We start from the raw sequence: 24,000 nt of genomic DNA, 5'->3' as shown, positions 1-24,000 counted from the left end.
GTGTGTGTGTGTGTGTGTGTGTGTGTGTGTGTGTGTGCTGCTGTGCGTCCCTGTGTGTGTAACAAGCATAGTGTGTGTGCGCTGTGCACGAGCCTAGGAGCATTTTACTGATGCTCTGTTAAAATAACAATGAAATGCTGCGTTATTGACTTTAGACCAGGTTTTTGTTGGTCAATGGAGCGATCACTTCCTGCTGCCTCAAGATAGCAATACTCCCAGAATGCACCTGAACACACCTCCCTGTAAGACCAGCACGCCCAGAATGCACCTGAACACACCTCCCTGTAAGACCAGCACGCCCAGAATGCACCTGAACACACCTCCCTGTAAGACCAGCACGCCCAGAATGCACCTGAACACACCTCCCTGTAAGACCAGCACGCAGAATGCACCTGAACACACCTCCCTGTAAGACCAGCACGCCCAGAATGCACCTGAACACACCTCCCTGTAAGACCAGCACGCCCAGAATGCACCTAAACACACCTCCCTGTAAAACCAGCACGCCCAGAATGCACCTGAACACACCTCCCTGTAAGACCAGCATGCCCAGAATGCACCTGAACACACCTCCCTGTAAGACCAGCACGCCCAGAATGCACCTGAACACACCTCCCTGTAAGACCAGCACGCCCAGAATGCACCTGAACACACCTCCCTGTAAGACCAGCACGCCCAGAATGCACCTGAACACACCTCCCTGTAAGACCAGCATGCCCAGAATGCACCTGAACACACCTCCCTGTAAGACCAGCACGCCCAGAATGCACCTGAACACACCTCCCTGTAAGACATGTTACTTACACGACTTATGGTTTGTGTGATTATTTTTGGGGCATTTTTAGGCCTTTAATAGACAGGACAGCTGAAGACATGAAAGAGAGAGAGAGAGAGAGAGAGAGAGAGAGAGAGAGAGAGAGAGAGAGAGAGAGGGGAATGACATGCAGCAAAGGGCTGCAGGTCAGAGTCGAACCCGAATATATGGGCGCACGCTCTACCAACTGAGCTATCCGGGCGCCCAATTCTTTATTTTTTAAGTCATCGCTGAAAGGCAAGGCAAGACAATTTTATTTGAATAGCACAGTTCAGCAGCAATGCAATTCAAAGTGCTTTACACAAGACATAAAAACACGGTCAAAAATTCATGCAAATTGGTAAAAGATAGAAAGCAGTTAATACTAAAAAAATAAATAAAAAATAAATGACTAAAAATATGAATTAAGAAAAGTTGAAAGGCATTCTGGGATACATTTATAAATCAGTCAGAAAGACGCAGTGACTTACCCGATAGTAAACAAACAGACAGCAGCCCATCATCAAGATCAGATTATCTGCTCCTCAAACACAGTTCAAGTGCCAGTTATCTCTCCTCTCTGCTCCTCTCGTTTGTTCTTCTCTTCCTGGTCACTTTGTTTTTACCCCAAAAGTCACATCAGCTGTCCTTTTCTTTCCTCCTCCTCACACAGCATGTGTGATCACTTCTCTTTTCTCTTCTTTTTTTTGCCTCTCTCCTCCTTCGAATCACTTCCGTCACAGTCACATTGCTATTCTCTAGCTTCTTGCTCCTTTCCTTTTTCTGAACTCTCGCACTCTGCTCCCCTCCTCTTCTTCTTCTTCTTCTTCTTCTCTTCCTCCTCCAGTTTGTCCACTCTCTTACTCCTTTTCTTACTCCTTCTTTTCTTGTGTTCGCTGACCTCCTCTCTTCTCTTCCTCCACCTCCTAAGTCACAATCTAGACCTCCTCAGCTTCACCTCTCTGAGTGGATCTACAGACCCTCAGGAACAGGAACCCCTTCACAATGTGTTTGTATTGTGCTGTGTGTGTGTGTGTGTGTGTGTGTGTGTGTGTGTGTGTGTGTGTGTGTGTGTGTGTGTGTGTTGTGTGTGTGTGTGTGTGTGTGTGTGTGTGTGCGTGCGTGTGTGTGTGTGTGTGTGTGTGTGTGTGCGCCGGTGCATGTGTGTCCACTCAGTTCCCATTGGACAAACAGGAAGTGACGGCCGTCGGGGGAAACAGGCCGTCTATAATTAGGAGCTACAGGAGACAGCAGCAGTACAGACACCGCCACACAAGGAACTCTAACTTTGGTTTATAAAAACAAAGACATGCAAATAAAATATTAAAAGTGACGAGTTTATACAAAAAAATCTGTTTCAGTTTTTGTGGTAAAACACACACATAAGCCCTAGAGGCACGCGCTAGCATGGGACCTCATGTGATTTAGAAATGACCCCCGATGTCTGTGTTTTGTGCGGCACATTTGCACAGAATAAGCAAAGCCTGTATATTTTTTGTGTATTTTACTTAAATTTCCTGACTTTATCCCCCACATGTGATGTCAAAGCTCCGTCAAAACTTTCATGTATGGTTGCCAACGCAACCAACACGACCCCGAATCACAGAGATTTGCACGGGACTAATATTAGCACACAACCAGTGGGGTGATGATGGACCAGTGGATATAACACATGCCTTTGGTGTGGGAGATCTGGTAAAGGTAAGGGTACTTCATTGTCACGTACACATACATGTAGCGAAATTAATTCTCTGCATTTAACCCATCCCTCAGGGGAGCAGTGGGCAGCCAATCACAGCGCCCGGGGACCAACTCCACATCTGAGCCAGTGCCTTGCTCAAGGGCACTGACTGGAGAACCTAGTACATGGTTTTGATGGTGTGGGAAACCCACAGAAACATGGGGAGAACATGCAAACTCCACACAGAAAGGCCCAGAACGACCTGGATTCAAACCTAGAACCTACTTTCTGTGAGGCCACAGTGCTAACCATTGGGCCACCATCTGGGTTCAATTCCCAAAGCGATACATCAACCAACGTGTCCCTGAGCAAGGCACTTAACCCCTAGTTGCTCCAGAGGCGTGCGGCCTCTGACATATGTAGCAATTGTAAGTTGCTTTGGATAAAAGCGTCAGCTAAATGAATCACACAACCAGTGGGTTTGGGAAAATATGGTAGGTAGTTCGTGTTTTGTCCGCGTCTTAAATGTCGACAAATTATCTGTCAACGGAGCACCGGCTAAAGGCGCTGACACCCGATAATCGTCCGTCGGACAGTCTGGCGAGGTCGGTGACTCGAGTCTGTTCGGTGTGTTCTGGCCCGCGGCCTTCATTTGGGCCGATTTGACTTGTTGAATCGGCCCCCCCTCGACTAGCGAATCAGTGCACGAGAAAACCGGAGCTGCCAGTATCTTGTTATTACTAGCCTTGGTATTCTCTTCTGTTCAGCGAGTTATAACAACAACAAGGATCCTTCTTGACTACTATCACCTCTCTCTGATGGAAACAAGGACTGACCACAGCGTGCTCTGTGTTTACCACGTCTACAGAGATGGTCCCTCATTTACGGTTTTCATGTTTTGGGCGACAATACAGATTAGCGCCGCCTGCTGTTATGGAGACGTATTACAACGTACGCTCAAGTCGGCGTCTCTTCGGTGTGTTCGGAGACACTTTTTGGACCTCGGGGAGACTGATCAGTCGGCCGTCTGGTTAGGGTGTCAGAGCCTTAAGGAGTGTCGACGCTGATCTTGCGCCGAGCTGGACGAGTGAGCTGGTGGAGGAATAGCGAGGCGGCAGTGGGGCCAAGGGACAGGTAAGCCCATCCAATCACCAGTCTGTCAAGCTTCTGAAGTTTGCGGACGACACCTCCCTCATCGGACCCGCCTACAGGTCGGAGGCTGACCGCCTGCTGAACTGGTGCAACCAAAACAACCTTGAGCTCAACGCTCTAAAAACAGTGGAGATGGTTGTGGACTTCTGGAAGAACTCAGCCCCCATCACCCTCTGTGGCTCCACAATTGACACTGAGGAGTCTTTCCGCTTCCTGGGAACTCTCCCAGGACCTCAAGTGGGAGCTGAGCATAAGCTCCCTCGTCAAGAAAGAACAACAGAGGATGTACTTCCTGCGGCAGCTGAAGAAATTCAAGCTGCCAAAGACAACAATGGTGCACTTTTACACAGCCATCATTGAGACCATCCTCACACCCTTCATCACCATCTGGTACGCTGCTAGCACAGCCAAGGACAAGTGCAGACTGTTCTCACATTCCCCATAACCATCTGGTACGCTGCAAGCACAGCCAAGGACAAGTGCAGACTGTTCTCACATCCTCCATCACCATCTGGTACGCTGCAGGCACAGCCAAAGACAAGGGCAGACTGTCCTCACATCCTCCATCACCATCTGGTACACTGCTGCCACAGCCAAGGACAAGTGAAGACTGTTCTCACATTCTCCATAACCATCTGGTACGCTGCAAGCACAGCCAAAGACAAGGGCAGACTGTCCTCACATCCTCCATCACCATCTGCTAATCTGCAAGCACAACCGAGGACAAGGGCGGACTGTCCTCACATCCTCCATCACCATCTGGTACGCTGCTAGCACAGCCAAGGACAAGGGCGGACTGTCCTCACATCCTCCATCACCATCTGGTACGCTGCTAGCACAGCCAAGGACAAGGGCGGACTGTCCTCACATCCTCCATCACCATCTGGTACGCTGCAAGCACAGCCAAGGACAAGGGCAGACTGTCCTCACATCCTCCATCACCATCTGCTAATCTGCAAGCACAACCGAGGACAAGGGCGGACTGTCCTCACATCCTCCATCACCATCTGGTACGCTGCTAGCACAGCCAAGGACAAGGGCGGACTGTCCTCACATCCTCCATCACCATCTGGTACGCTGCTAGCACAGCCAAGGACAAGGGCGCACTGCAGCGTGTCATTATTTATTTACATGTATTTTATCGTTATTACAGTTTTTCTCCATTGGTTTGGCTCATTTCTTGAAACAGAAATGACATTCTCAAAACAACATGGACAAATCTCCAAACCACTTGGCAATTGTTCACAACAGAATTGAATTTCTCATTCACTTCATCAAATTGCAAATGTCTTAGTACATCTTTGCAAATGATTAAGTACAGGTAGCCTACATTTAGCACAATTCCCAAGTGACTAGATCTTGTAGATCTAAACTGATTGTTGATTCTCATTCTAATGGTTGTTCTCTCCAAAACCTGTCAGCGTCATTTCATTGTATAAGTCATCACATGCACAATAGTCTGTTCAATTGTCAAAATTAGTCAAGAACATAATGCCATATATGAATTGGAACATTTGATAAACTGATTTCAGCAATTGACAGTCAGGTGAAACTAGAACTTGACTAACAAAGGAGGAGTTTCACACATCTCAGATGACCAATCAAACAGTATGTTTAGTTACCTGACAGGTGCTGTCAATGATTGTGAATGCTGCCAAACATGTACATATAGAGCTTGACCATGCAGTACCAGTACAAGTTCTGAACATGGAGGCAACTGGCCAAGTAAATGAACAAGGGCAACTGCCTGCTCAAGGAAGAGGAAGAAGAAGAGGAGGAGGAGTAAGGATGCATGGTGGTGGAATAGGGGGAAGAGGCTGAGGAGCACAAAGACACAGGTACAAACAGGTATGTAGTCAGTCAATGATGGAATTATATGTTGTATAGGACAGGACACTGTGCATAGGGCAAGAAATATATTTATTTACTCATTTACCTATTCATTTAGTGTGTGTGTGTGTGTGTGTGTGTGTGTGTGTGTGTGTGTGTGTGTGTGTGTGTGTGTGTGTGTGATAGGCCTACAGTAATAGCTTACCTCAATGTGATGTCATGAATACTAAAAATGACAAGAAAAATATTGGAGAAAATAAATAGTTTATTTTCTACAGTATTGATGATACAGTGTACAGTAGTATTCCAGTCACTGCTGAGTGATGCATTAGAATTGTGGTAAAGCTACTGTAAGTAAAACAACAATACAATTACATTGGTAACTCATTCTGTAAGGAATACATAAGGTATACATTACGAATAGAGTGTTGTCCTTTGAATTCTATGTCTAGGATTGGACGACAACCTTGCACGGGTGGAAGGAAAAGGAAAAGGAAAACTTCTCAATGAACGACAAGAACAAGAGAGAGCGAGGGGGCAATATATCTATGTGTGCTGCCATTTCTGAGAATGGTGTGGCCACTCACATCCCCAGTCTTGGCCCATACAATACACAGAAGCTCCTCATCTTCTTGGACCGCCTTCATTTTTCTAAAATTCAAAGACTTGGTTGATTTGAAGATTTTGATTTTTATGTGGAAAGCTAAGCAAAGAGTTTTGCCTATGGTTTTACAAAATTTATTTACTCCTGTATCAGAGGAAGATGGCCATAGAAGGCAATATCATTTTAAAACTCTTTTCGCACGTACTACACAACAACAGAGGTGTTTGTCCATATATGGAGTTAAACTGTGGAACACATTGGACTATGAACTGAAGTGCTGCGATACTGTTTGTAAATTTAAGAATTTGTATAAGAAAAAAATACAGGAATGTTACAAGAAAAAAGATGACTAATATGCTTAAAATGATGATAATTACATGTAAAGATAGGTAGTACTGATAATTTTTGGTGTTTGGGGTGAGGATTGGGGTTGATCCACTCTTGAAGTAGCTGGTTTTTTTTTTTTTTTGTTGTTTTTGTTTTGTTTGTTTGATGTGCACAAATAAGTGACAGGTACTATAAGATTTTTTCTTCTTCCTGTTCCTTTTTTTTTCATTCATGCATGTTATGAATGAATGAATGAATGAATAAATGTAACGGAGTTAATTTTGATTTGATCGCTAAAAATGAGAGAGGTCTCGTAGGGCTCACCTACCACCATATGTCATTGTATGGGACAATGTGAATTTCCACCGTGGCCCGCTCATCAGGGCCTGGTTCACTACTCATCCAAGGATGGTCATGGTGTTCCTACCACCTTACTCTCCTTTCCTTAATCCTATAGAGGAGTATTTCTCCGCTTGGAGGTGGAGAGTGTATGAGGTCCCTGCTTCATGCAATGGACGCTGCGTGTGAGGACATGCACGCCATTTCTTCCCTAGTTGCATCGCAAGGGAGAATATACGCTGTGATGTGGACGAGAATCTGTGGCCAGGACAGCGACCAGTGAAGAACTGTTAGTTGTGAAACTCCAGCTTTATTTACAGCCCTGTAGGCTACATATACTTTTCCTTGTTTGTGTGTTTATATTACAGTATATTATGCTGTATACATTTTCATTTTACTCTGATGTATAGAAATTACTTGATGTGTGTGAATAAAAATGGTTACAATTTCCTTGGCAGTATGAGTGCAATGTGTGATGTCAAACCTTGGAGGCTACTCTTACCTTAAAATCCTATTTATTTTTTTTAGTTTTATACACAATTGTATTCGGTTAGCTAGACAAAAACAGTACAGTAACCATTGTCAATGAAGCACTGGGCTAAGGCTGGAAGGTGGACATGAGGGACATTTCAATGGTCCTCTGCCATAGTGACAAAACATCTCAACATTTTGACTTGCAGTGCTTACACAATGCCAAAGGGACGAAGCATTTTGGGGGCACTGACTATTTAAATGAGAAAGAAATTTAGTTTTGACACATGATTGAACTGTTTTGGGAGAGATATGAGCTTTTGCAGGTGAACCATGGTGTTGTGCTGAACCATCCAGGTTATTTTGGCAAAAGCACCAAGAGTGTTGAGAACGTCCAGTCTGTTTCAAGAAATGAGCCAAAGCGATTGAGAAGGAACTTTGCCATTTTGGTGGCACGGACTCTTTATATGGGAAAGGAATTTAGTTTTGAAGCATGATTGAACAGTTTTGGGAGAGATATGAGCTTTTGCAGGTGAGCTATAGTGTTGTGCTGAACTGTAAGACTGTTTTGCCAGATGATCTTAGAGTTTTGAGAATGTAATTTCTGTTTCAAGAAATGAGCCAAACCAATGGAGAAAAACTGTAATACATACTGTGTGTATATGTTTATACTTATATTGTTTATATTTAGAGAATGTGTGACGTGCACCAACAACACCATGACAAATTCCTTGTATGTGCAAAAAACGTACATGGCAATAAAGCCCTTTCTGATTCTGATTCTGATCTACTTTACCTTAAGCCTGTGTTTAGCTGTGATCATTCACATGTACAGATATCTAAACTGGAAGCCTAGTGGCCGGGTTGGCTCAGTGGGTAGAGCAGGCGCACATATGTATGTATATATGTATATATATATATATATATACACCTCGACGCAGAGGTCCAGGGTTTGAGTCTGACCTGTGATGATTTCCTGCATGTCTTCCCCCACTCTCTCTCCCCTTTCTCACCTGGCTGTCCTGTTGATTAAAGGTGGAAAAACCCCATAAAAATCATCTTTAAACTGGAAGCCAGGGGTTGTGGTTATGCCGTGACATAAACACATTTGAAAATCAGATCATGCTCTCCATTTTTATGTGATATTACTATATTATTATATAGATGCCATGATGCACTCTGAGGTGTTAGTGGAGGTTCTTCACTTCTATGTCCTCCTTCATCTGGAACAGAGCCACCTCGTTGCTCATTATGGCTTAATAAAGTGTACAGTTGTCTTAATGTAGTTAATACTGTAATAATACATATGTTCAATAATGTAGTTAATACTATAATACTAGTTATATATATATATATATATATATATATATATATATATATATATATATATATATATATATATATATAAATAATACTATAATAATACATATGTTCTTACCCCTCTGAGGGACCAGCTGTCAGGAGAGAGAAGAGAGAAGGAGGATGTTTTCTTCTGCAGCTTCGACCTGAAGGAAGGAAGGAAGGAAGGAAGGAAGGAAGGAAGGAAGGGAGGGAGGGAGGGAGGAAGAAGGAAGGAAGGAAGGAAGGAAGGCAGGAAGGCAGGCAGGCAGGGAGGGAGGGAGGGAGGGAGGAAGGAAGGAAGGAAGGAAGGAAGGAAGGATGGATGGAAGGAAGGAAGGAAGGAAGGAAGGAAGGGGGAAGGAGAGAAAGAAAAAAGGAAGGACAGAAGAGTAGGAAAGAAGATGAACAAAAAGACATTACATCAGATTTCTAATGAAGTGATAGAAACTTTTAGTTTTCCTAAAACAAAGGAGTGATGTCATGTTGTAACGGAGTCTGAAGGCTTCAGAGGACAAACGACCAGTTCTTAAATATTGTGAACTTCAAATAGGGAGTTAATCACTCGGCAACCTCGACCAGCCAACGCTGAAGTGCCAAAACCTGCAGTTCAGTTGAGGCCTGCTCATATAGGCCCCATGTTAAAATGCACAACCTTACAGCAGAATTTAACACGTTTACAGGCTGGTCCAAAAAGACCCTCAGGGGTTTAAAGCTCCCATATTCTGCCCATTTTCAGGTTCATAATTGTATTTTAAGGTTGTACCAGAATAGGTTTACATGGTTTAATTATCAAAAAACACCATATTTTAGTTGTACTGCACATTGCTGCAGCTCCTCTTTTCACCCTGTGTTCAGATCTCTGTTTTAGCTACAGAGTGAGACCTCTCACTGCTGGAACATCTTTGTTGGCAGTCGCACATGCTCAGTAGCTAGGTAAGGACTACATGCTCAGTAGCTAGGTAAGACTACATGCTCAGTAGCTAGGTAAGGACTACATGCTCAGTAGCTAGGTAAGACTACATGCTCAGTAGCTAGGTAAGGACTACATGCTCAGTAGCTAGGTAAGACTACATGCTCAGTAGCTAGGTAAGGACTACATGCTCAGTAGCTAGGTAAGGACTACATGTTCAGTAGCTAGGTAAGACTACATGCTCAGTAGCTAGGTAAGGACTACATGCTCAGTAGCTAGGTAAGACTACATGCTCAGTAGCTAGGTAAGACTACATGCTCAGTAGCTAGGTAAGACTACATGCTCAGTAGCTAGGTAAGACTACATGCTCAGTAGCTAGGTAAGGACTACATGCTCAGTAGCTAGGTAAGGACTACATGCTCAGTAGCTAGGTAAGGACTACATGCTCAGTAGCTAGGTAAGACTACATGCTCAGTAGCTAGGTAAGGACTACATGCTCAGTAGCTAGGTAAGACTACATGCTCATTAGCTAGGTAAGGACTACATGCTCAGTAGCTAGGTAAGACTACATGCTCAGTAGCTAGGTAAGGACTACATGCTCAGTAGCTAGGTAAGGACTACATGCTCAGTAGCTAGGTAAGACTACATGCTCAGTAGCTAGGTAAGGACTACATGCTCAGTAGCTAGGTAAGGACTACATGCTCCGTAGCTAGGTAAGACTACATGCTCAGTAGCTAGGTAAGGACTACTAGCTACTGGAAGTAGTTCTTTTGTAGATTAGGGTGAACTAGTGTGTGTTGTAGCAGTGTTTTGCCATTGAGAACGAGCTAGCATGCTAACGGTTAGCCCCCTTTGTTTCATCTAGTGCCGTAGAAAGCCGTGCAGATGTTGACCAGCTCACCAGGAGACTGAAGGCAGGACACATTCAGAAACCAGATCTCACTCAGAACACCATGGATGGATTTATTTAAAGTCTGTATGTGTGTGGAAGCACCAGAGACACAAAATAACTCCCCAAATCACCAGAAAAAGTGATTTTTTTTCATAATATGGGCACTTTAAAGTATATTTAGGCTGCATGATTAAAGGTGTGTTGTTTTTAGTGACAGGTGGCTGCCGCTACAGGAGGCGAGTATAGACTGTAGGCTTCATTCAGCCCGCTTCAGCTCCATCCATTTTTGGCTTTCCTAAAGCCAAGTGGCGTGTTAACCAGTCCTTCCAGAAAAATGTGGAGTTTTTTTGTGATTGTAGCTGTCAAAAATCCTTGATTATGTGACACGTTTTCTTAAAAGATGCGATGGAATATGCTATATGATATTTATGCAATTTTATGCGATGAAATTGCAGGAACTTGCAAAAACTGCAGTTTGATGAAAAAGAGAAAAATCACCCTGATTTTCGATGATGTTCACGTTGCGTAATTACATTACTTCATAACGTTCCCATGGCAACAGGGGGAAATGGCTGCTCTTGTGTGAAGTAAACGCAACATTTTTCAACTTTCTGCTAAGATCATACAGTACAGGCCAAATGTTTGGACACACCTTCTCATTCAATGCGTTTCCTTTTTATTTTCATGACTATTTACATTGTAGATTCTCACTGAAGGCATCAAAACTATGAATGAACACATATGGAATTATGTACTTAACAAAAAAGTGTGAAATAACTGAAAACATGTCTTATATTTTAGATTCCTCAAAGTAGCCACCCTTTGCTTTTTTTTTTATTAATAAGGGAAAAACTTCCACTAATGAACCCTGACAAAGCACACCTGTGAAGGTAAAACCATTTCAGGTGACTACCTCATGAAGCTCATTGAGAGAACACCAAGGGTTTGCAGAGTTATCAAAAAAGCAAAGGGTGGCTACTTTGAAGAATCTAAAATATAAGACATGTTTTCAGTTATTTCACACTTTTTTGTTAAGTACATAATTCCATATGTGTTCATTCATAGTTTTGATGCCTTCAGTGAGAATCTACAATGTAAATAGTCATGAAAATAAAGAAACATTGAATGAGAAGGTGTGTCCAAACTTTTGGCCTGTACTGTACATTATGGGACTTTTTCACGAGGTAATGTAAGTCAATGGAGGCCGAACGGCGTCGATAAACACGCTGAAAAGAGAGAATGCGTCTTGATAACACGCCAATAATGGCACACCAATGGACCTTCTTCACAGCAGACATGTTGACTTGTCATAGTAGGAGAAGCACAGCTGATATTGATAACCTTAACGATGGCTCAGTTCCATCAAGTGTCCCAGTAAGATATTTCAGTGAGTCAGCATGCACAATACCAGGACCTCTCCTAAGTGGAATACAGCCATCAGTAATGGTTTAATACCAGGACCTCTCCTAAGTGGAATACAGCCATCAGTAATGGTTTAATACCAGGACCTCTCCTAAGTGGAATACAGCCATCAGTAATGGTTTAATACCAGGGCCTCTCCTAAGTGGAATGCAGCCATCAGTAATGGTTTAATACCAGGACCTCTCCTAAGTGGAATGCAGCCATCAGTAATGGTTTAATACCAGGGTCTCTCCTAAGTGGAATGCAGCCATCAGTAATGGTTTAATACCAGGGTCTCTCCTAAGTGGAATGCAGCCATCAGTAATGGTTTAATACCAGGGCCTCTCCTAAGTGGAATACAGCCATCAGTAATGGTTTAATACCAGGGCCTCTCCTAAGTGGAATACAGCCATCAGTAATGGTTTAATACCAGGGTCTCTCCTAAGTGGAATACAGCCATCAGTAATGGTTTAATACCAGGGTCTCTCCTAAGTGGAATGCAGCCATCAGTAATGGTTTATTTTGGAGTCCTGGAACAGCAGAAATGATTACAGTGATCGATAACTCCTTCATTGTACATATGGGCATGAGAGTATTCTAGTAAGATAGACTAGACTTGTGTAAATCCTAGAGGTGGTTTATCTCTTGTGTGTCTCTGCAGTGAGCCAACAAGCCAATCAGCTGCTGGTATTCTGAAGGCAGAGTCCTGTAGGGCTGGACCAGAGCGCCCTCTGGTGGTACTGCAGACTGTAAACTAATTAAAAAGGTCTGCAGAGTGTGACGTACTTTCACTGAAAGTCTATTTTTAAGGTTTTTCACTGAGAAAGAGGAACCAAAAACAATGATAAAAACAGATGATGTACAGTCCCAGCACATTACATCATCATGTGTGTGTGTCTGTGTGTGTATGTGTGTGTGTCTGTGTCTCTGTGTGTGTGTGTGTGTCTGTGTGTGTGTGTGTGTGTGTGTGCATATGTGTGTGTCTCTGTCTCTGTGTGTGTGTGTGTCTCTGTGTGTGTGTGTGTGTGTGTGTGTGTGTGTGTGTGTGTGTTTTGTGTGTGTGTTTCTGTGTCTGTGTGTGCATGTGTGTGTGTGTCTATGCGTGTGTCTGTGTGTGTCTATGCGTGTGTGTGTGTGTGTCTGTGTGTCTCTGTGTGTGTGTGTCTGTGTGTGTGTGTGTGTGTGCATATGTGTGGTCTCTGTCTCTGTGTGTGTGTGTGTGTGTGTGTGTGTGTGTGTGTGTGTGTGTGTTTCTGTGTCTGTGTGTGTGTGTGCATGTGTGTGTGTGTGTGTGTGTGTGTTTCTGTGTCTGTGTGTGTGTGTGCATGTGTGTGTGTGTGTGTGTGTGTGTGAGACAAAGTGACAAAAAAGCTTAGATAAAACGAGTCAGGGCAACAGCTACATACGGTGGTCATAGCTACCAGCCAACACTAACAGGTGCCCAATGAACTCTTATGGACTCACAACAACAAAACACAACAACGGGCTGGACTGAAAATTAATTTCTTAAGAACACTGACCTCAGTGAGGACATCATGTCATGTTCACAGTAAAAGCCAGATTACAAGTTCTTCCTACTAGACCCAACCTCTCTATCTGGTCTCCTATACATAGACAGTATATATAATGGACCACCAGATCCTGTGTGTGTAAACAGCTAATGGAAGTCCAAACTGCCTGTGAGCTTCTCCTGTACTATACGGTAATTCCTCTACTGTGTGACAGTAAGTCTCGTGGTTATGACCCAATCGTTAGCCTATTGTTATAAAAGCGTCTGCTACGGAGCCATAACGTGAGCTACAAGGTAATGGAGCCGTTTATACATTGTCGTGTTTCTTTAGAAATAAACAACGGACAAATAGAGTCTTTAAACTCTTCAGATGTAAAGTTATTCTCTGTCAAAGTGACGCCAGAATGAATGGGAGCCAATGGGATGCTAACGGGAGGTGATGGCTTGGTAGCATCAAAATGGCGCCATAGGAGCTACGCATTCCAGATGCTCGCTTACCCCCCTTGCTCCTATACAACTCAGGTCCCTCGTTGTTTGCATCACACCACAGACCAGATCACTGAAACATTAGCACACATCCTGAAAAGGCTGCCATGCCTACAGGGGAATGTACACAGCACAGCACGCCATGACACAATAGTGGATCTGATACTGAAACCATTTCTCTCTCTCACACACACACACACACACACACACACACACACACACACACACACACACACACACACACACACACACACAGACACACACACACACACACACACACACACACACACACACACACACACACCTAACCTAGTGTGCTGTACTGTAGGGTAATCTCAGTCCTCCATATAAGGCATTACAGATGCTAACACATGCTAACAGAACATCATAGCTATTTTATCAACAAACCACACAATGTGTGTGTGTGTGTGTGTGTGTGTGTGTGACTCATTCATTCCTAGGAGTTGTACTGCTTTTTCCAATAGCACAAATCATCCCTCCCTGGCTGCACCCACACACACACACACACACACCACACCCCACACACACACACACACACACACACACACACACACACACACACACACACACACACACACACACACACACACACACACACACACACACACACACACACACACACACACACACACACACACACACACACACACACACACACACACCTCGTGGAACCAGCAAGGCAGCATACTGCTGGTGGAAACATGATCGAGGAACAAAGCGACAGAACCACATTCCTTCTGTTGTTATGACTATGATAACATCCACATGTAGGACACACTGCTTAAATTCACTTCAATTTTATTTATAGTATCAATTCATAACAAGAGTTATCTCAGGATACTTTACAGATAGAGTAGGCCTAGACCACACTCTATAATTTACAAAGACCCAACAATTCCAGTAATTCACCCCAAGAGCAAGCATTCAGTGTGACAGTGGCGAGGAAAAACTCCCTCTCAGGGAGAAACCTGGGACAGACCCAGGCTCTTGGTAGGAGGTGTCTGACGGGACAGACCCAGGCTCTTGGTAGGAGGTGTCTGACGGGACAGACCCAGATTCTTGGTAGGAGGTGTCTGAAGGGACAGACCCAGGCTCTGGTAGGAGGTGTCTGAAGGGACAGACCCAGGCTCTTGGTAGGAGGTGTCTGAAGGGACAGACCCAACTCTTGGTAGGAGGTGTCTGAAGGGACAGACCCAGGCTCTTGGTAGGAGGTGTCTGAAGGGACAGACCCAGGCTCTTGGTAGGAGGTGTCTGGCGGGACAGACCCAGGCTCTTGGTAGGAGGTGTCTGACGAGGACAGACCCAGGCTCTTGGTAGGAGGTGTCTGACGGACAGACCCAGGCTCTTGGTAGGAGGTGTCTGGCAGGGACAGACCCAGGCTCTTGGTAGGGAGGTGTCTGTCGGGACAGACCCAGGCTCTTGGTAGGAGGTGTCTGACGGGACAGACCCAGACTCTTGGTAGGAGGTGTCTGAAGGGACAGACCCAGGTCTCTTGGTAGGAGGTGTCTGACGGGACAGACCCAGTTTAACTTCGTCCAATAGGGCGCCAGATTTCTATAGAGCCTTCCAGGCCAAAACCAGGGCTAAAACACACGGTAAACAGGCCTTCATATGTAGCGGAAAAAACACCCAATCTGGCAACACCAGCCACCAGTGGTTTCAGTGTTAAAACTGATAAAATAATTGCTGTCTGTGGTTCTATATTTGGGCTGTGGCAATAATTTCAAAAAATAAATAGCTCGCAGCAACATATGGAAAAAAAGAACTGTGAACTAAGTTCATTTTCGGAACTGTGAACTTAGTTCAAAATGTTGAAGTATGAACTATGAACTGAACTAGTTCATTTTAAAATTTGAGTATAGAATGGAAATTATAGAACAGCACAGTAGAGTACATGTATTTGTTACTTTCCACCACTGCTTGGTACTACTGGTAGTATCAATAAGCACCAAAAACAACAAATAAACATCATTTTAACACCAAGCTGCCATGTGGAAACTGTTTACAGAGGACCATGTGTCTGTCTGTCTGTGCGTGTGTGTGTGTGTGTGTGTGTGTGTGTGTGTGTCTGTGTGTGTGTGTGTTTGCACAATCTCAAGCAAACTTGTGACTCACAGGGCCGCAATAAAAACCTCTTTTCTTCTCTTTTGTAGTTTCAGACAGACAGACAGACAGACATGCAGACAGACAGGCAGAGACAGTGGGACAGACAGGCGGTGGAAGAGTTACCTCCCTCATTCTTCTCTTACATTAACATTAAACTAATGTTTTCGAGTGCAGCTTCTCACCTTTTGCCCCGTTGACATCCATCACCTGTCTGCATCGGGCTGCAGCTCCACCCGGCGATCACACACACATCCACAGATCCACAATCGCGCTGAAACCCAACTGTCCCCGGCTACTGCCGCGGAGTACAGGCCGCCTTTTACTCTTCTGTAATGGCTCAAAAGTCAAACTTAACTCCGAACATTGAAGCTGAACAACAAACTGTTAGTCGCTGTGAAAATCCTCCTTTCATGTAAGCGTCAAGAGAGGAAGAGCCAGATGCCTTTCTTCCGATAACGCCTTCAAAATAAGAGCTTTTAAATTTTATTTTCCACTTTCACTTGTTCGCCGTGACTGTGTAGCCTACTTCGCAGTGATCCTAGTCTACGTGATACGCAGGAATACGCAGTGTATAGCTACCCACTAAGAAAGCTTAAAACTTAACTTAACTTTAAAAATGCCCAACGACACGCTACAACATACTTTCCATTATATTTTTGATATATTTTGAATTGTCATGTGTGGTTTTCTTCTTCAAATGGGCTAAATAAAAGGTATTTCCACCTTAAATTTGTGCATAAAAGTGATCTGAATACAGGAAATGAAGTCATTGATGGTCAAAACTTCCCTGGGGGAGGACACCCCGACCCCCCACTATGATATGCGACCCCCCCCAAAGACAGATTCTGGCCATATATATATATATATATATGCGCAGTACAGTATTACCACTACCATACATTACACTACACCACTGGTACTTCGTCCACAGCAATCCTACCAGGGCCGGCCCTAGACTTTTGGGGGCTCTAAGCAGGATTTGGTTTGGGGGGACTCTCCACATTGTAACATGTAACCACTGCACTTGGCACTAAACCAACTTGTGTATTGTAAATATTAGTTTAAGCACTCATAATGTGCAAATAAGCATTTAAAAGACTAATGTGAGCCCTATTAGCAGCAAAGCTATCTTTAAATAGACCGGCTCTGTTATGAGCTCTATTGTGGGACATTTCAAGTGCTCTTGGGGGCCCTCTGGTAGCCTCGGGGCCCCTAAGCAGACGCTTAGTTCGCTTATACGTCGGGCCGGCTCTGAATCCTACCTATCGGTCCCAAAACGTCCCAGTAAATGCCGTAAACATATTCTTGTACATCTTTACAATCATTCACCAAAAGAACCAAGCACGTCTGCTTGCACAATCCAAATGTTCTTCAAAACTGGCCTTTTTTTAGCGTGTAGTTTGCTAGCTCAAAGTTTCCGTTTATCCAGACTAACAAGGTTATGAATCTGATCATCACATTTTCAATGCCACCCTTCAGTAGTCTGATATGGATAGGCTATTTAGTAGTGCCTAAAGCTGTTTGATGAACAGTGGTGTGACTGTGCTGTGGATGTTGAAGATCAGCTGTCTCATTGGTGTTAAGCATAGACAGTATATAAACTGGACCACCAGAGCCCGTGTCTCTGTATGAGACCAGTGAAGGATATCAGAAGTCTCTTTCCCGGTGCTGGCTGAGCGTTACTGAGCAGCCTCCAACTGAGCTTGAAGACGTAGATGTGACGTGAGCAACCTGTCTGAAAGTGTGAAGTCTTCTGGTAGCTGTGGGGGGAAATCTCAATCATTCCCAATCTTACAGAGACGGAGAGCGTAGGTATATGTAAGGAGATAACATAGGCACAGGCTAATTACTGATCACTAACATGCTAGTTAACATTAGTCATTAAACCTAAACAGATAATGGAAGTCCAAACTGCCTGTGAGCTTCTCCTGTACTATACGGTAATTCCTCTACTGTGTGACAGTAAGTCTCGTGGTTATGACCCAATCGTTAGCCTATTGTTATAAAAGCGTCTCCCACGGAGCCATAACGTGAGCTACAAGGTAATGGAGCCTTTTATACATTGTCGTGTTTCTTTAGAATTAAACAACAGACAAATAGAGTCTATAAACTCTTCAGATGTAAAGTTATTCGCTGTCAAAGTGACGTCAGAATGAATGGGAGTCAATAGGATGCTAACGAGAGGTGATGGCTTGGTAGCATCAGAATGGTGCCAGAGGAGGTTCGAGTTCTTATGTGTAGCTTACCCCCCCTTGGTTTATGTGCATACTCCACCTCTTCTTTTCCGTTTTTTGGTGAATTTCTGTAGCAGAAAGAGCGCCACCTATAGGTCTGGAATATGAAGTAGCGTGTTGAGTCTTTTACCAGTCCTTCCAGAAAAATGTGGAGTTTTTTTTGTGATTGTTGCGGGCAAAAATCCTTGATTATGCGGCACGTTTTCTTAAAAAATGCGATGGAATATTCGGGATATTTATGCAATTTTATGCGATGAAAATGCAGGAACTTGCAAAAATTGCTTTGGCTGATTTTGCATTGAATTATGCGATCGCATAATCGCGTTTTTCTGGAGGGACTGTTTTACAAATGGATCCATTTGGACGCAAACATTCTTCAAACGATGCCAGGGAAGACTGGGTGCGTGTGGACTTAGTTTCAGCCAGATTCCTTACAAGGCCTGTGCTTTTACTTTGAAGGTAGACCTATGTAGGACTGGCTGACTTTGTGCCTTTGAGCCCGGTTGTCTGTGAGTTTTAGAGGCTTCTGTTGTTTTAAGTTTGGACGCTTCACAGCTCACACACTATAGAGCTGTCTGCTGGGCTTTATGTCAGGGAAGGGAGTGTGTGTGTGTGTGTGTGTGTGTGTGTGTGTGTGTGTGTGTGTGTGTGTGTTTCACTGTAAGAAACTAAAACCTGTTAGTCAGCTGGAAGCCAACGAGAGAGGATTACTACCAGCCATGAAGCAATGGAATTACTGGGCATGAATTTTGATTAATTATCTGATAAAAAACGACTTTTTGCGACAGTAACAGGGGAAAGCTGGTTATTATTATAAATCGTAAACCCTAAAAAGGTCCTTTCCTTCCAGTTAAAAGGCCCAGTGTGTAACGTGTTTAGATGTTCATTCTCTAAATCTGTGTTTCCGGTTCACCAACTCGTCCTTTTTCATGAATATTTACCTCCACCATCAACTCCAAGTCTTCCTATTGGCTGGAAATTTAACATTAGTGTTATCATGACCTGGAGCTCCATATTCATGTTCATCTAGAACAGGGGTCACCAACCTTTTCTAAACTGAGAGCTACTTCATGGGTATTGAGTCATACGAAGGGCTACCAGTTTGATACACTCTTCTGAAATAACAAATGTGCTCAGTTTGTCTTTAGTTATATATGATTATTAATGATTAATGATGCTCATCTAGACACTGATCATGTTAATGATTTCTCACAATAATTATCAACAATGACTTAACAAGGTGGGAAACAGATATCAATATTCAATTTTCATTTTTAGAACAGGCCTGAGGGCTCCTCATGTGGTCCTTGGGGGCTACCTGTGTGTGTGTGTGTGTGTTACTGCTCCACCTTTCCTGTTTTCTCAGCTGCTGCTAATGCTGCTAATGCTGCTAACGGGTATCGTAGCTCCCGTTCTAAGAAGGAAACATGGAGGACCACACATTCAAAATCACAAGTTCAGGAACAGGAGTCTTCTTCTTCTTCTCCCAGATAAAGGAGATTAAAAAGAGCAAGAGACCGGCTTTTTGAAGCCTGAAGGCTACCGTAGCTGTAATACCTACTGTGAACTGCGTGGCGCCAGAGAGCTGATTGGGATATATGATCTCAACGCTAGATGGGAGAAACTCCCAAAACACTGGACCTTTAAAAAGCAAAGATTGAGCGAAATAAAGATGAAAAGACGAACATTTTATTAGATGGATTTATCTGTTTCCTACATTAAGGTACTATAAAACAGTACATTTCTATAGAATAGTACAGTAATACAACAGTCTAACTATACATAATTGAAGCAGAACAGACATTTCCAGGGAAAATATAAAAATAAGAATACTATTTACAAGTAGGAAATGCTGAATCTTCCCTTCCAACCAACTCAAACCTGCAGATGAACCAGAAGTTGTCACTCTGCCTACAGCAGCAACTCAAACACTTGAGTCAGGAAATTAAAAAAAAGACTTTATCATGTCGCAATAATTACTAAGTCACAATTATGAGATCATTGTAAAATTTAGGCCACAATTATGGTAAGTCAGTTAGTTTTTAAAGTGCCCATATTATGAAATAAATCACTTTTTCTGGTGATTTGAGGTGTTATTTTGTGTCTCTGGTGCTTTCACACACATACACACTTTGAATAAATCCATCCATGATGTTCTGAGTGAGGTACGGTTTCTGAATGTGTCCTGCCTTCAGTCTCCTGGTGAGCTGGTCACAATCGGCACGGCTTTCTACGGCACTAGCCGAGACGTTTGGTGCGTGCTAACCACTTCAGCTAATACCACATCAGCTAGCTGTTTCTCCAACTTCAGTCAGTACAAGGCTAGCCTCGTGAGAGCGTCCTGATCTGGCAAGCTCCAGTTTTCCACTCTCAGATCAGTCTGGCATCTTGAGATAGAGAAAATTTGGAGCCGTTTACCAAACGACCGACCAATCAGCGTTGGTTTTGAGGCGGGTTTAGGTGTGACCCAACGAGAAGCGACTGTTCGGTCTAAACAACGTGGCGGCTTCCACGGATGAGATGAGCGTAGCTATCGCAGCAACTTTTATCTGAATCAGAAAGTATTCCTTCATTGGAAGAAGAGCAGAAAAAATACGGCACTGGAGGCTTTTCTCGGAGGAAAAGATGTTTCAGCTCTTCACCCGGCAAGAGTTTGATCCGATTGGTTGATTTGGCCCGTCTATCACCAACTATAGGTGGTGATAGACAGATGGTTTATCCAATCAGATAACCAGGATTTTCACCCCTTGGGAAGCAATCCATCTGGTGGAGTCAGGTTAGCACAAGGCAGGATTAGCTGGGAGACTTCTTCTAAACGAGGACGCACTTCACACTTAGCGTGGAATACCTGCAGAACAGGGACATGGAAGTAGTTCTATACAATTTATTTTGTAGATTAGGGTGAACTAGTGTGTGTTGTAGCAGTGTTTTGCCATTGAGAATGAGGTGGCTAACCGCTAGCAGCGCTAGCTTCTAGCTAGTAGTCCTTACCTAGCTACTGAGCATGTAGTCTTACCTAGCTACTGAGCATGTAGTCCTTACCTAGCTACTGAGCATGTAGTCTTACCTAGCTACTGAGCATGTAGTCCTTACCTAGCTACTGAGCATGTAGTCCTTACCTAGCTACTGAGCATGTAGTCCTTACCTAGCTACTGAGCATGTAGTCTTACCTAGCTACTGAGCATGTAGTCTTACCTAGCTACTGAGCATGTAGTCTTACCTAGCTACTGAGCATGTAGTCTTACCTAGCTACTGAGCATGTAGTCTTACCTAGCTACTGAGCATGTAGTCTTACCTAGCTACTGAGCATGTAGTCCTTACCTAGCTACTGAGCATGTAGTCCTTACCTAGCTACTGAGCATGTAGTCTTACCTAGCTACTGAGCATGTAGTCTTACCTAGCTACTGAGCATGTAGTCTTACCTAGCTACTGAGCATGTAGTCTTACCTAGCTACTGAGCATGTAGTCTTACCTAGCTACTGAGCATGTAGTCTTACCTAGCTACTGAGCATGTAGTCCTTACCTAGCTACTGAGCATGTAGTCTTACCTAGCTACTGAGCATGTAGTCCTTACCTAGCTACTGAGCATGTAGTCTTACCTAGCTACTGAGCATGTAGTCCTTACCTAGCTACTGAGCATGTAGTCCTTACCTAGCTACTGAGCGTGTAGTCCTTACCTAGCTACTGAGCGTGTAGTCCTTACCTAGCTACTGAGCACGTGCGACTGACAGCAAAGATGTTACAGCAGTGAGATGTCTCACTCTGTAGCTAAAACAGAGACCTGAACACAGGGTGAAAAGAGGAGCTGCAGCAATGTGCAGTACAACTAAAATATGGTGTTTTTTGATAATTAAACCATGTAAACCTATTCTGGTACAATCTCTAAATACAATTATGAACCTGAAAATGAGCATAATATGGGCACTTTAAACCAAAATGTAGTAGCGTAGATGTAGCCTGAATCACATTAGCAGGTTTTAGTACATTGACAGTCCTGTTCAGTTTGTCAAAATTATTTTCCAGTTAAATTATTTATGATTAGGCAATGGTCATCATGTTACTGTACTTGCTGCTTCAAGGATAGGTCATTGTCAACACATATTTAGAAGACATTTCAAAGTTGAAAACATTTTAAATAAAAGGTAGGCTGCTGTTCAAACATATGAGGAGGAAATTTGCTCATTAAAATAAAATTAATATTGGTAAAATGGGTTTAAAAAAAAAATCTGTTGTGGCCGGTTAGCTCAGTTGGTAGAGCAGGCGCACATATGCAGAGGTTTGCTCCTCGACGCAGAAGGTCCAGGGTTTGAGTCCGACCGGTGATGGTTTTCTCCTTTCATATCTCAGCTTTCCTCTCCAATAGAGGCAGAAATGCCCCAAAAAATAATAATCAGTTTTAGGTGAATTCACCTTTATAATGAAAAATGCTCTTAATATAAAAAGAGACATCCCATGAAAAACAGACAGCATTCACTGATGAATATGTGGTTTTCTCCAAAGTATTTCGTGTGTACTTGGCTTTGGTCCCAAGTGGTGAGAAGAACATGAAAAATATCCTCTTGAGTTCGAATGTTGCCGCGTTGTGGACCTCCTTAACGTGTTGATACATTCAGCAGCTTTTGGTAAAAAAAGTCTTTTTGGATAACAGAAGCTCAGAAGCTGCTTTGATAGTTGTTGCCGGGGAACATCTGAACATGTGTTTTCCGGTGTTTCTGCAACAAAAAGTGCCTGAACATCCATCCATACATGCGTCAGCTGTCAATCAACCAATCAAGACGCAGTGCCGAAGCAGTCTTTGGTTAGAACTCAGTGGTTAACGTGGTTAGCATGGACTAATGTTCGTCAACCCAGTGGTTACCACAGTTACCAGGGACGACCGTTCACAAGCCCAGTTCAGACCAAAGATTCGGGGAAAGCTCGCCTTAAAAAGGAGAATTGTGGTGGATTTCAACCTGTAGCTCTGTTGATGGTCGTCACGTAGCGCTGTCAGTAGCGAGAAAACCGAAAATAATCGGTGCTGCCTACACCGTGTTATCCTCCTGCTAGCGTTAGCACCCAGGAGGCTGAAACAGGGCAGGTTTTAAACGTGCTTTTAGCCTCTTAACATGTTGGAGATGTCATTACAAGAGCCTACCCATGTGAAGGGATTCCTTCTGAGTGAACACAGGGAATCTGACTGCAGTAGATGAGAAAAAAAATGCATAAAAGTCGTGCTAATTCATCTCTGGTTAGTTCTGGTGTTGAAACGGCAAGACGAGTGCTTAGTCTACAAACTACAACACCGAAAAGAGATGCAAAAATATGTATTAATTTAATTATTAAATAAGGTAATGTCTCCAAACTTACCTCAATTATAAATTATCTCCTGCTAGTTGTACAACAGCACTTTAAAAAAAATAAGCATATGCCTATTTTTGAAAATATTTGTTATTTTGCTATTTGTTATTTTGCTATTTTGCTATTGTTGTAGTTTGTAGACGGTCCCTAAGCACTCGTCTTGCCATCTCAACACCAGAACTCACCAGAGATGAATTAGCACGACTTTTATGCATTTTTTTCTCATCTACTGCAGTCAGATTCACGGTAATGACATCTCCAACATGTTAAGAGGCTAAAAGCAGGTTTAAAACCTGCCCTGTTTCAGCCTCCTGGGTGCTAACGCTAGCAGGAGGATAACACGGTGTAGGCAGCACCGATTATTTTGTTTTTCTCGCTACTGACAGCACTACGTGACGACCAACAACAGAGCTGCGTGTTGAAATCATCCGGAATACTCCTTTAAAGTGAGGTAGAAGTGATGGAGCATATTTAAAGGGCCAGTGTGTAGGATTCTGTGGCCTCTAGTGTCAATTTCAACTCCTCTCTCGTCTGAATCTTTGGCCTGAACTCAGTGGTTACCGTA

At 43.5% G+C, this 24,000-nt stretch overlaps 1 protein-coding gene across 1 annotated transcript in view; it reads right to left on the bottom strand.

The window, feature by feature from the left end:
- The window catches only part of LOC120557002 (interleukin-17 receptor D-like), a 79,509-nt gene that overhangs the window by 27,392 nt on the left and 28,117 nt on the right, over positions 1 to 24,000 (bottom strand). The window contains exon 13 of the mRNA XM_039796998.1: positions 8,636 to 8,702. The gene's annotated coding sequence lies outside the window, so the exon portion shown is untranslated. The remainder of the gene's footprint in view (positions 1 to 8,635; positions 8,703 to 24,000) is intronic.

Source organism: Perca fluviatilis, chromosome 4 (assembly GCF_010015445.1).
Source record: "Perca fluviatilis chromosome 4, GENO_Pfluv_1.0, whole genome shotgun sequence".
Taxonomy (NCBI): domain Eukaryota; kingdom Metazoa; phylum Chordata; class Actinopteri; order Perciformes; family Percidae; genus Perca; species Perca fluviatilis.
Note: the sequence above shows the minus strand (reverse complement) of the source record. Positions and strands in the feature narration are given on the sequence as shown.